We start from the raw sequence: 14,947 nt of genomic DNA, 5'->3' as shown, positions 1-14,947 counted from the left end.
TTATTATTAGTGTGACTGCTGAAGCAGTCACACTATTGTTCTTCTGTTTGGCCATTTTCTTCCGCCTTTTTACGGTCTTCTTCTAGTCCTTCATACTTTGTGCTATTTCAACAATTCATATATCAAAACGTGCAGCTTTTTTTGAACTTTATCGGCATTACTTTTCTCTTTTTAACTATTTATACTTTTTAGAATATTTAACTTTTTCACAAAAAATCTCACATTCATCAAAGTCTCAACCTCTCTTCGTGACAACTCCACTGTAGTGTAGGGGTTAGGGTAACTGCCTGCCAACCCTAAGGTCACTAGTTCAAATCCAAGGGAAGAACTCTTGTTATGTTATGTTGAATTCTGCTCTCCTCCCCCGCCTTCAATTGGTTACAGGTGTTTGTTATCTCCTTGATTACTCATACCAGTTTGCAGCACATCATCACATTACAATGAATGACAACAGTCTTGAAAGCAGTGTGCTCTCTGTAGCCGAGTGGCAGAGTAAAGGTTTTGTGATCATATGGTCATGGGTTCGATTCCTGCCTCAGTCTTTTCACTTCATTGCTTGACTTTTGATTCCAATTATTCAGCTGTCATTGGACAGTCTTTGATTCCTCATAGTATAAAGCTCATTGTAACTCAGGTTCTCTGTGGCCATATGGTTAGTGTGTTAGGTGTTGTGCTATTTCAACAATTCAAATATCAAAACGTGCAGCTTTTTTTTTACTTTATCGGCATTACTTTTCTCTTTTTAACTATTTATACTTTTTAAAATATTTAACTTTTTCTGCAAATTAAACTCTAGACAAATTATTTTCTCCAGTTTTGTAGCCACACTTGTCTTTTGGCTAAAATTCTGGTCAAAAATGCAAAGAGACTTAGATAATAATTTAAAATATTTTTTAAATGCAGCCAGGGAGCTCTCTGCTCTCATTCAGCCCAATGCTGAGAGTTCTCCACAACATGCCTATGTCTGTGCTCTCTGTGGCAAAGTGGCAGAGTAAAGGTTTATTGATCATGAGGTCATGGGTTCGACTCCTTACTTTTTTTTTTAAGCAGAAGCCAGTGATCCTCTTATCAAAGGTTTTCTTTACCCCTCACATACTGTCTCTGTCTGTAGCCTAGTGGTTAGCTTGCTGGTCTGGAGACCTGAAGGTTGCCGGTTCAAATCTTGCCTCAACAACAATTACAGTGAATTATTTTCCCAGTTGTCCTCTGTTGACTTCTGATAACTTGCTTCATGTTGAAACTGCTGCTCTCAGCCTGAAATTCACAGAAATTTTCATTCTAAGTGTGCTCTGGCTGCCTAGTGGTTAGCTTGCTGGTCTGGAGACCTGAAGGTTGCTGGTTCAAATCTTGCCTCAACAACAATTATAGTGAATTATTTTCCCAGTTGTCCTCTGTTGACTTCTGATAACTTGCTTCATGTTGAAACTGCTGCTCTCAGCCTGAAATTCACAGAAATTTTCATTCTAAGTCATTCAAGCTTGACTCTCAAGCTTTCTTGATGTTGACAGTGTGCAGATCATTAACAGACAACAGTCTCTGCAACTGTGTGTGCACTGTGGCCTAGAGGCAGAGTGGAAGTCTAATGACCATGAGGTTGTGGGATCAATTCCGACCTTGGTCAAACATTTGTATGGTGATCACTGCTTGCACTATTTGCTAATTCTGCAACAGCGTTCAGTTGCTATCAGCAGTCACACCATTTCCATTCTTGGAAATGCTTTTTCTAGTTATTAGTGTGAATGCTGGAAGCATTCACACTATTGTTATTCAGTTCGGCCATTTTCTTTATACTTATTATTATTATTATTATTATTCTTACTACTTTCACCCTTTTTCAGACATCTTCTACTCCTTCATACTTTGTGCTATTTCAACCATTCATATATCAAAACGTGTGGCTTTTTCAGGACAAGGGTGCTATGACTTTTCTCTTTTATACTATTTATACTTTTTAAAATATTTAACTTTTTCTGCAAATTTTTTCCCATAGGAATGCATTGAAAACGTCTTCAAACTTTTAAAATCTTCTTACTTCTTTGAACCTCTAAAACGTCAGCATACTTTCTCCCACAGACTCCATTTGTCTTTTAAATTGTAGACAAACTTTTAATCTATTCCCGTATGACTCATCTTATTGATATCTTCAACAGTTTTAGATTGTTGGCTGTTTTAAAATCATTAAAATTTTTCACAAAATTCAACTTTATAATGGTTGTGTATTGCGCTTAACGAGCAGGGCTTAGAGTGAGTGACATCATCGTTAGAGTGAGAGGGATCGAAAAAACATTCAGGATTTTTTCTGGATAAATTGCCAGCACGGCCAGAAATTAAACTCTAGACACATGATTTCCTCACCGGTTTGTAGCCACACTTGTCGTGTCTCATTTAATGTGCTCAGAACAGCAGACAGACTTACAGAATTGTCTCAGTGAGCCTAATTGTCCAGCTAGACCCGCTCCAGTGGCTCATCCACTTCAATATAAAAGTAGGAGCTGATTTTTTTAGAAAAACAGAAATGCCCCCCTTTTCTACCTTGCGAGCCTGAGAAAAGTTTTTGCCCTACAAACATTTAATGCACATCAATGTGCTCAGGAAGGTCTCCTCTCCCAGTAGTCATGACCACATTCTAATAAGAGGTACGGTTCTCTTTTTCCGGGCTGTTTTCGGAAGCTGCACAGAGCTCAAATCTCTCTGCTCTGCTCTGCTCTGTGTGCAGTTGGTCCAGCTGTAGCGGCCAGCTCGTTATCATGTCTATACAGGTGCAGCCTGGCCGCTCGTTAAGATGTTTTTAAACACAGCCCCACACAGACACATGATAAACCAGACTGACAGAGGATGTCCACGCACAAACACAGGCATCACACTCACACAGACAGACACACACAGACACTCACACACAGTCACACATGCACACATACACAAACAGACAAACACACAAACACAACACTGTTCCACACAGTAAAATGTAAGCAGTTAGTTGAGTCACCATGGTAACTTCTGAGGGCAGGCTGCCACACAGGTGTAATCAATCAGATCATTAGGGAGAGAGGAGTTCTGTGGCGCTTAACCCTCTATTGCATAGTGTTGCCATATGGCAACAATTACTTTATCTTCATTTTTCTAAAAAGCTATGATATTTTTTTTTGTTTTTTCAGTTAGGTGTGAAAAGGGGGCTTTTACTTTGAAGGACATACAATTTATGAGGTCAAATTACCAAGACATCCTGTTTGCCAGTCCCTTTTGCTCATGGACATCTGCCATGTGAACATCACTGTGCGGGGCTCCCGAAGACCGTCTTTTATTTAGAATTTTGGAAAGTTTTCATCAAATAAAAAATTGAAATCACTATCTGGGGAAAGTAAACTTTATTTTTTTAACATTTAATTCAGTTTTGATGTAATAGTATTTTTGTAATATGCTAAAATACATGTGTTGCCATATGGCAACAGTATGCAAATATGGAAAATTCCTGGTGCATTCAACGCAATTGAGTCCCATTGACTTACATAGCATGAACCTACCCTGAGACTATGTTTACAACCTTTTCTTATATTTTAAAGGTAAAAACATTATATTTTTTAATATTTTGTGATTAAAGGTATTTTGTAACATATTATCTAAATGGACTTGCACTTATATCTTCTAGATAACTGAATGAAATGAAATAAAATGAGTGATTCAATGTACTTCATTGAGACGGGTTGCAGGTTCCAGGTTCTCAGACATTTTAGATAACTGTTGAAATTATACAATGTTTTCATTGTATAAATGTTTGTTTGTTAGTTTTGGTTGAGTATGAGATGGATTTGTTGAGTTTTGCTTTAAATAAAATTAGTTTTTGGTCAAAAATGTTGATTTTATGGGACTTTCCACGATTGCATATTGTTGCCATATGGCAACAATTTACCAACGACCCCCCCTTTACAAAAAATTTAAGATTTTTTTTTAAATATTTCTGTTATTTAGACAATTTTAAGTAATAAAAACATGCAAAACATTTTTTACCATGCCTTAGTAATATTTCATGCAATAGAGGGTTAACAGTTTTACTTTCTGCACATGTACACGCAGACAGAGAGACCGTCAGACTCACACACCCAGACACACACACACACACACACAGGTTTTCAGCTCAAATTCATCAGGCTCTCAATTATTTTATACTTTTGATGTAAACATCTCCCACAATTTATATTTTTCTGATGAATTTAAGTTCAGACGTTTAGTCTTTCCAACTCTATTAATAGTAGTACAATTACAGGTGGAGCCTGGGACATATGATGCAGCTTTTAACATGTGTCCTATCTATCTATCTATCTATCTATCTATCTATCTATCTATCTATCTATCTATCTATCTATCTATCTATCTATCTATCTATCTATCTATCTATCTATCTATCTATCTATCTATACCCCTCCCTATTTTTTAACCCCTCTGTCTCCTTTGTTTGTTTGATTGTTTCTTTCTTTCTTTCTATTCCTTTTCTCTTCCTTTGTTTTTACTCCATTTCTTTCTTTCTTTCTTTCACTCCATTTCTGTCTTTTTACTTCTTTGTTTGTTTGATTCTTTCTTTCTTTCTACTCCTTTTCTCTTCCTTTGTTTTTACTCCATTTCTTTCTTTCTTTCTTTCTTTCTTTCTTTCTTTCTTTCACTCCATTTCTGTCTTTTTACTTCTTTGTTTGTTTGATTCTTTCTTTCTTTCTACTCCTTTTCTCTTCCTTTGTTTTTACTCCATTTCTTTCTTTCTTTCTTTCTTTCTTTCTTTCTTTCTTTCTTTCACTCCATTTCTGTCTTTTTACTTCTTTGTTTGTTTGATTCTTTCTTTCTACTCCTTTTCTCTTCCTTTGTTTTTACTCCATTTCTTTCTTTCTTTCTTTCTTTCTTTCTTTCTTTCTTTCTTTCTGTCCTTTTCTTTTTTCTCTCTTGTTTCAATCTTTCTTTCTTTCTTTCTTTCAACAATTTCTTCAGCTCATTCAGCATTGCTGGAAGCATTCACACCATTTCCATTCTTGGAAATGTTTTTTCTAGTTATTATTATTCTTACTACTTTCACCCTTTTTCAGACATCTTCTACTCCTTCATACTTTGTGCTATTTCAACCATTCATATATCAAAACGTGTGGCTTTTTCAGGACAAGGGTGCTATGACTTTTCTCTTTTATACTATTTATACTTTTTAAAATATTTAACTTTTTCTGCAAATTTTTTCCCATAGGAATGCATTGAAAACGTCTTCAAACTTTTAAAATCTTCTTACTTCTTTGAACCTCTAAAACGTCAGCATACTTTCTCCCACAGACTCCATTTGTCTTTTAAATTGTAGACAAACTTTTAATCTATTCCCGTATGACTCATCTTATTGATATCTTCAACAGTTTTAGATTGTTGGCTGTTTTAAAATCATTAAAATTTTTCACAAAATTCAACTTTATAATGGTTGTGTATTGCGCTTAACGAGCAGGGCTTAGAGTGAGTGACATCATCGTTAGAGTGAGAGGGATCGAAAAAACATTCAGGATTTTTTCTGGATAAATTGCCAGCACGGCCAGAAATTAAACTCTAGACACATGATTTCCTCACCGGTTTGTAGCCACACTTGTCGTGTCTCATTTAATGTGCTCAGAACAGCAGACAGACTTACAGAATTGTCTCAGTGAGCCTAATTGTCCAGCTAGACCCGCTCCAGTGGCTCATCCACTTCAATATAAAAGTAGGAGCTGATTTTTTTAGAAAAACAGAAATGCCCCCCTTTTCTACCTTGCGAGCCTGAGAAAAGTTTTTGCCCTACAAACATTTAATGCACATCAATGTGCTCAGGAAGGTCTCCTCTCCCAGTAGTCATGACCACATTCTAATAAGAGGTACGGTTCTCTTTTTCTGGGCTGTTTTCGGAAGCTGCACAGAGCTCAAATCTCTCTGCTCTGCTCTGCTCTGTGTGCAGTTGGTCCAGCTGTAGCGGCCAGCTCGTTATCATGTCTATACAGGTGCAGCCTGGCCGCTCGTTAAGATGTTTTTAAACACAGCCCCACACAGACACATGATAAACCAGACTGACAGAGGATGTCCACGCACAAACACAGGCATCACACTCACACAGACAGACACACACAGACACTCACACACAGTCACACATGCACACATACACAAACAGACAAACACACAAACACAACACTGTTCCACACAGTAAAATGTAAGCAGTTAGTTGAGTCACCATGGTAACTTCTGAGGGCAGGCTGCCACACAGGTGTAATCAATCAGATCATTAGGGAGAGAGGAGTTCTGTGGCGCTTAACAGTTTTACTTTCTGCACATGTACACACAGACAAAGAGACCGCCAGACTCACACACCCAGACACACACACAGGTTTTCAGCTCAAATTCATCAGGCTCTCAATTATTTTATACTTTTGATGTAAACATCTCCAACAATTTATATTTTTCTCATGAATTTAAGTTCAGACGTTTAGTCTTGCCAACTCTATTAATAGTAGTACAATTACAGGTGGAGCCTGGGACATAGGATGCAGCTTTTAACATGTGTCCTATCTATCTATCTATCTATCTATCTATCTATCTATCTATCTATCTATCTATCTATCTATCTATCTATCTATCTATCTATCTATCTATCTATCTATACCCCTCCCTATTTTTCAACCCCTCTGTCTCCTTTTTTTCTTTCTTTCTTTCTTTCTTTCTTTCTTTCTTCTACTCCTTCATTTGTATTTTACGTAACTTTTTCTATCCTTCCCTCTCTATCCATCCATCCATCCATCTACCTCTTTCTATCTATCATCCCCCTCTCTCTTTTTCTTCTTTCTTTCTTTCTTTCTTTCTTTCTTTCTTTCTTTCTTTCTTTCTTTCTTTCTTTCACTCCATTTCTGTCTTTTTACTTCTTTGTTTGTTTGTTTGTTTGATTCTTTCTTTCTTTCTTTCTATTTCTTTCTTTCTTTCTTTCTTTCTTTCTTTCTTTCTTTCTTTCTTTCTTTCTTTCTTTCTTTCACTCCATTTCTGTCTTTTTACTTCTTTGTTTGTTTGTTTGTTTCTTTCTTTCTACTCCTTTTCTCTTCCTTTGTTTTTACTCCATTTCTTTCTTTCTTTCTTTCTTTCTTTCTTTCTTTCTTTCTTTCTTTCTTTCTTTCTTTCTTTCTTTCTTTCTTTCTGTCCTTTTCTTTTTTCTCTCTTGTTTCAATCTTTCTTTCTTTCTTTCTTTCAACAATTTCTTCAGCTCATTCAGCATTGCTTCCAGCATTCACACCATTTCCATTCTTGGAAATGTTTTTTCTAGTTATTATTAGTGTGACTGCTGAAGCAGTCACACTATTGTTCTTCTGTTTGGCCATTTTCTTCCGCCTTTTTACGGTCTTCTTCTAGTCCTTCATACTTTGTGCTATTTCAACAATTCATATATCAAAACGTGCAGCTTTTTTTTAACTTTATCGGCATTACTTTTCTCTTTTTAACTATTTATACTTTTTCAAATATTTAACTTTTTCACAAAAAATCTCACATTCATCAAAGTCTCAACCTCTCTTCTTCACAACTCCACTGTAGTGTAGGGGTTAGGGTAACTGCCTGCCAACCCTAAGGTCACTGGTTCGAATCCAAGGGAAGAACTCTTGTTATGTTATGTTGAATTCTGCTCTCCTCCCCCGCCTTCAATTGGTTACAGGTGTTTGTTATCTCCTTGATTACTCATACCAGTTTGCAGCACATCATCACATTACAATGAATGACAACAGTTTTGAAAGCAGTGTGCTCTCTGTAGCCGAGTGGCAGAGTAAAGGTTTAGTGATCATATGGTCATGGGTTCGATTCCTGCCTCAGTCTTTTCACTTCATTGCTTGACTTTTGATTCCAATTATTCAGCTGTCATTGGACAGTCTTTGATTCCTCATAGTATAAAGCTCATTGTAACTCAGGTTCTCTGTGGCCATATGGTTAGTGCTCAGCCTGAAATTCACAGACATTTTCATTCTAAGTCATTCAAGCTTGACTCTCAAGCTTTCTTGATGTTGACAGTGTGCAGATCATTAACAGACAACAGTCTCTGCAACTGTGTGTGCACCGTGGCCTAGAGGCAGAGTGGAAGTCTAATAACCATGAGGATGTGGGTTCGATTCTGACCTTGGTCAAACATTTGTATGGTGATCACAGCTTGCACTATTTGCTAATTCTGCAACAGCGTTCAGTTGCTGTCAGCAGTCACACCATTTCCATTCTTGGAAATGCTTTTTCTAGTTAGTGTGACTGCTGAAGCAGTCACACTATTGTTCTTCTGTTTGGCCATTTTCTTCCGCCTTTTTACGGTCTTCTTCTAGTCCTTCATACTTTGTGCTATTTCAACAATTCATATATCAAAACGTGCAGCTTTTTTTGAACTTTATCGGCATTACTTTTCTCTTTTTAACTATTTATACTTTTTAAAATATTTAACTTTTTCACAAAAAATCTCACATTCATCAAAGTCTCAACCTCTCTTCTTCACAACTCCACTGTAGTGTAGGGGTTAGAGTAGATGCTTGCCAACCCTAAGGTCACTGGTTCGAATCCAAGGGAAGAACTCTTGTTATGTTATGTTGAATTCTGCTCTCCTCCCCCGCCTTCAGTTGGTTACAGGTGTTTGTTATCTCCTTGATTACTCGTACCAGTTTGCAGCACATCATCACATTACAATGAATGACAACAGTTTTGAAAGCAGTGTGCTCTCTGTAGCTGAGTGGCAGAGTAAAGGTTAAGTGATCATATGGTCATGGGTTCGATTCCTGCCTCAGTCTTTTCACTTCATTGCTTGACTTTTGATTCCAATTATTCAGCTGTCATTGGACAGTCTTTGATTCCTCATAGTATAAAGCTCATTGTAACTCAGGTTCTCTGTGGCCATATGGTTAGTGCTCAGCCTGAAATTCACAGACATTTTCATTCTAAGTCATTCAAGCTTGACTCTCAAGCTTTCTTGATGTTGACAGTGTGCAGATCATTAACAGACAACAGTCTCTGCAACTGTGTGTGCACCGTGGCCTAGAGGCAGAGTGGAAGTCTAATGACCATGAGGATGTGGGTTCGATTCTGACCTTGGTCAAACATTTGTATGGTGATCACAGCTTGCACTATTTGCTAATTCTGCAACAGCGTTCAGTTGCTGTCAGCAGTCACACCATTTCCATTCTTGGAAATGCTTTTTCTAGTTAGTGTGACTGCTGAAGCAGTCACACTATTGTTCTTCTGTTTGGCCATTTTCTTCCGCCTTTTTACGGTCTTCTTCTAGTCCTTCATACTTTGTGCTATTTCAACAATTCATATATCAAAACGTGCAGCTTTTTTTTAACTTTATCGGCATTACTTTTCTCTTTTTAACTATTTATACTTTTTAAAATATTTAACTTTTTCACAAAAAATCTCACATTCATCAAAGTCTCAACCTCTCTTCTTCACAACTCCACTGTAGTGTAGGGGTTAGGGTGGATGTTTGCCAACCTAAGGTCACTGGTTCGAATCCAAGGGAAGAACTCTTGTTATGTTATGTTGAATTCTGCTCTCCTCCCCCGCCTTCAATTGGTTACAGGTGTTTGTTATCTCCTTGATTACTCGTACCAGTTTGCAGCACATCGTCACATTACAATGAATGACAACAGGTTTGAAAGCAGTGTGCTCTCTGTAGCCGAGTGGCAGAGTAAAGGTTTAGTGATCATATGGTCATGGGTTCGATTCCTGCCTCAGTCTTTTCACTTCATTGCTTGACTTTTGATTCCAATTATTCAGCTGTCATTGGACAGTCTTTGATTCCTCATAGTATAAAGCTCATTGTAACTCAGGTTCTCTGTGGCCATATGGTTAGTGCTCAGCCTGAAATTCACAGACATTTTCATTCTAAGTCATTCAAGCTTGACTCTCAAGCTTTCTTGATGTTGACAGTGTGCAGATCATTAACAGACAACAGTCTCTGCAACTGTGTGTGCACCGTGGCCTAGAGGCAGAGTGGAAGTCTAATAACCATGAGGATGTGGGTTCGATTCTGACCTTGGTCAAACATTTGTATGGTGATCACAGCTTGCACTATTTGCTAATTCTGCAACAGCGTTCAGTTGCTGTCAGCAGTCACACCATTTCCATTCTTGGAAATGCTTTTTCTAGTTAGTGTGACTGCTGAAGCAGTCACACTATTGTTCTTCTGTTTGGCCATTTTCTTCCGCCTTTTTACGGTCTTCTTCTAGTCCTTCATACTTTGTGCTATTTCAACAATTCATATATCAAAACGTGCAGCTTTTTTTGAACTTTATCGGCATTACTTTTCTCTTTTTAACTATTTATACTTTTTAAAATATTTAACTTTTTCACAAAAAATCTCACATTCATCAAAGTCTCAACCTCTCTTCTTCACAACTCCACTGTAGTGTAGGGGTTAGAGTAGATGCTTGCCAACCCTAAGGTCACTGGTTCGAATCCAAGGGAAGAACTCTTGTTATGTTATGTTGAATTCTGCTCTCCTCCCCCGCCTTCAGTTGGTTACAGGTGTTTGTTATCTCCTTGATTACTCGTACCAGTTTGCAGCACATCATCACATTACAATGAATGACAACAGTTTTGAAAGCAGTGTGCTCTCTGTAGCTGAGTGGCAGAGTAAAGGTTAAGTGATCATATGGTCATGGGTTCGATTCCTGCCTCAGTCTTTTCACTTCATTGCTTGACTTTTGATTCCAATTATTCAGCTGTCATTGGACAGTCTTTGATTCCTCATAGTATAAAGCTCATTGTAACTCAGGTTCTCTGTGGCCATATGGTTAGTGCTCAGCCTGAAATTCACAGACATTTTCATTCTAAGTCATTCAAGCTTGACTCTCAAGCTTTCTTGATGTTGACAGTGTGCAGATCATTAACAGACAACAGTCTCTGCAACTGTGTGTGCACCGTGGCCTAGAGGCAGAGTGGAAGTCTAATGACCATGAGGATGTGGGTTCGATTCTGACCTTGGTCAAACATTTGTATGGTGATCACAGCTTGCACTATTTGCTAATTCTGCAACAGCGTTCAGTTGCTGTCAGCAGTCACACCATTTCCATTCTTGGAAATGCTTTTTCTAGTTAGTGTGACTGCTGAAGCAGTCACACTATTGTTCTTCTGTTTGGCCATTTTCTTCCGCCTTTTTACGGTCTTCTTCTAGTCCTTCATACTTTGTGCTATTTCAACAATTCATATATCAAAACGTGCAGCTTTTTTTTAACTTTATCGGCATTACTTTTCTCTTTTTAACTATTTATACTTTTTAAAATATTTAACTTTTTCACAAAAAATCTCACATTCATCAAAGTCTCAACCTCTCTTCTTCACAACTCCACTGTAGTGTAGGGGTTAGGGTGGATGTTTGCCAACCCTAAGGTCACTGGTTCGAATCCAAGGGAAGAACTCTTGTTATGTTATGTTGAATTCTGCTCTCCTCCCCCGCCTTCAATTGGTTACAGGTGTTTGTTATCTCCTTGATTACTCGTACCAGTTTGCAGCACATCGTCACATTACAATGAATGACAACAGGTTTGAAAGCAGTGTGCTCTCTGTAGCCGAGTGGCAGAGTAAAGGTTTAGTGATCATATGGTCATGGGTTCGATTCCTGCCTCAGTCTTTTCACTTCATTGCTTGACTTTTGATTCCAATTATTCAGCTGTCATTGGACAGTCTTTGATTCCTCATAGTATAAAGCTCATTGTAACTCAGGTTCTCTGTGGCCATATGGTTAGTGCTCAGCCTGAAATTCACAGACATTTTCATTCTAAGTCATTCAAGCTTGACTCTCAAGCTTTCTTGATGTTGACAGTGTGCAGATCATTAACAGACAACAGTCTCTGCAACTGTGTGTGCACCGTGGCCTAGAGGCAGAGTGGAAGTCTAATAACCATGAGGATGTGGGTTCGATTCTGACCTTGGTCAAACATTTGTATGGTGATCACAGCTTGCACTATTTGCTAATTCTGCAACAGCGTTCAGTTGCTGTCAGCAGTCACACCATTTCCATTCTTGGAAATGCTTTTTCTAGTTAGTGTGACTGCTGAAGCAGTCACACTATTGTTCTTCTGTTTGGCCATTTTCTTCCGCCTTTTTACGGTCTTCTTCTAGTCCTTCATACTTTGTGCTATTTCAACAATTCATATATCAAAACGTGCAGCTTTTTTTGAACTTTATCGGCATTACTTTTCTCTTTTTAACTATTTATACTTTTTAAAATATTTAACTTTTTCACAAAAAATCTCACATTCATCAAAGTCTCAACCTCTCTTCTTCACAACTCCACTGTAGTGTAGGGGTTAGAGTAGATGCTTGCCAACCCTAAGGTCACTGGTTCGAATCCAAGGGAAGAACTCTTGTTATGTTATGTTGAATTCTGCTCTCCTCCCCCGCCTTCAGTTGGTTACAGGTGTTTGTTATCTCCTTGATTACTCGTACCAGTTTGCAGCACATCATCACATTACAATGAATGACAACAGTTTTGAAAGCAGTGTGCTCTCTGTAGCTGAGTGGCAGAGTAAAGGTTAAGTGATCATATGGTCATGGGTTCGATTCCTGCCTCAGTCTTTTCACTTCATTGCTTGACTTTTGATTCCAATTATTCAGCTGTCATTGGACAGTCTTTGATTCCTCATAGTATAAAGCTCATTGTAACTCAGGTTCTCTGTGGCCATATGGTTAGTGCTCAGCCTGAAATTCACAGACATTTTCATTCTAAGTCATTCAAGCTTGACTCTCAAGCTTTCTTGATGTTGACAGTGTGCAGATCATTAACAGACAACAGTCTCTGCAACTGTGTGTGCACCGTGGCCTAGAGGCAGAGTGGAAGTCTAATGACCATGAGGATGTGGGTTCGATTCTGACCTTGGTCAAACATTTGTATGGTGATCACAGCTTGCACTATTTGCTAATTCTGCAACAGCGTTCAGTTGCTGTCAGCAGTCACACCATTTCCATTCTTGGAAATGCTTTTTCTAGTTAGTGTGACTGCTGAAGCAGTCACACTATTGTTCTTCTGTTTGGCCATTTTCTTCCGCCTTTTTACGGTCTTCTTCTAGTCCTTCATACTTTGTGCTATTTCAACAATTCATATATCAAAACGTGCAGCTTTTTTTTAACTTTATCGGCATTACTTTTCTCTTTTTAACTATTTATACTTTTTAAAATATTTAACTTTTTCACAAAAAATCTCACATTCATCAAAGTCTCAACCTCTCTTCTTCACAACTCCACTGTAGTGTAGGGGTTAGGGTGGATGTTTGCCAACCCTAAGGTCACTGGTTCGAATCCAAGGGAAGAACTCTTGTTATGTTATGTTGAATTCTGCTCTCCTCCCCCGCCTTCAATTGGTTACAGGTGTTTGTTATCTCCTTGATTACTCGTACCAGTTTGCAGCACATCGTCACATTACAATGAATGACAACAGGTTTGAAAGCAGTGTGCTCTCTGTAGCCGAGTGGCAGAGTAAAGGTTTAGTGATCATATGGTCATGGGTTCGATTCCTGCCTCAGTCTTTTCACTTCATTGCTTGACTTTTGATTCCAATTATTCAGCTGTCATTGGACAGTCTTTGATTCCTCATAGTATAAAGCTCATTGTAACTCAGGTTCTCTGTGGCCATATGGTTAGTGCTCAGCCTGAAATTCACAGACATTTTCATTCTAAGTCATTCAAGCTTGACTCTCAAGCTTTCTTGATGTTGACAGTGTGCAGATCATTAACAGACAACAGTCTCTGCAACTGTGTGTGCACCGTGGCCTAGAGGCAGAGTGGAAGTCTAATAACCATGAGGATGTGGGTTCGATTCTGACCTTGGTCAAACATTTGTATGGTGATCACAGCTTGCACTATTTGCTAATTCTGCAACAGCGTTCAGTTGCTGTCAGCAGTCACACCATTTCCATTCTTGGAAATGCTTTTTCTAGTTAGTGTGACTGCTGAAGCAGTCACACTATTGTTCTTCTGTTTGGCCATTTTCTTCCGCCTTTTTACGGTCTTCTTCTAGTCCTTCATACTTTGTGCTATTTCAACAATTCATATATCAAAACGTGCAGCTTTTTTTGAACTTTATCGGCATTACTTTTCTCTTTTTAACTATTTATACTTTTTAAAATATTTAACTTTTTCACAAAAAATCTCACATTCATCAAAGTCTCAACCTCTCTTCTTCACAACTCCACTGTAGTGTAGGGGTTAGAGTAGATGCTTGCCAACCCTAAGGTCACTGGTTCGAATCCAAGGGAAGAACTCTTGTTATGTTATGTTGAATTCTGCTCTCCTCCCCCGCCTTCAGTTGGTTACAGGTGTTTGTTATCTCCTTGATTACTCGTACCAGTTTGCAGCACATCATCACATTACAATGAATGACAACAGTTTTGAAAGCAGTGTGCTCTCTGTAGCTGAGTGGCAGAGTAAAGGTTAAGTGATCATATGGTCATGGGTTCGATTCCTGCCTCAGTCTTTTCACTTCATTGCTTGACTTTTGATTCCAATTATTCAGCTGTCATTGGACAGTCTTTGATTCCTCATAGTATAAAGCTCATTGTAACTCAGGTTCTCTGTGGCCATATGGTTAGTGCTCAGCCTGAAATTCACAGACATTTTCATTCTAAGTCATTCAAGCTTGACTCTCAAGCTTTCTTGATGTTGACAGTGTGCAGATCATTAACAGACAACAGTCTCTGCAACTGTGTGTGCACCGTGGCCTAGAGGCAGAGTGGAAGTCTAATGACCATGAGGATGTGGGTTCGATTCTGACCTTGGTCAAACATTTGTATGGTGATCACAGCTTGCACTATTTGCTAATTCTGCAACAGCGTTCAGTTGCTATCAGCAGTCACACCATTTCCATTCTTGGAAATGCTTTTTCTAGTTATTTTTCCACTTCCGGCCAGATTTCGATGCGCTACTAGTCCTGCAACTCGAAGAGTTGCAGGACATATTATAT

The sequence above is a fragment of the Trachurus japonicus genome, chromosome 15, assembly GCF_045865225.1.
Source record: "Trachurus japonicus isolate A0001 chromosome 15, Traja_1.0".
Classification (NCBI taxonomy): domain Eukaryota; kingdom Metazoa; phylum Chordata; class Actinopteri; order Carangiformes; family Carangidae; genus Trachurus; species Trachurus japonicus.
Note: the sequence above shows the minus strand (reverse complement) of the source record.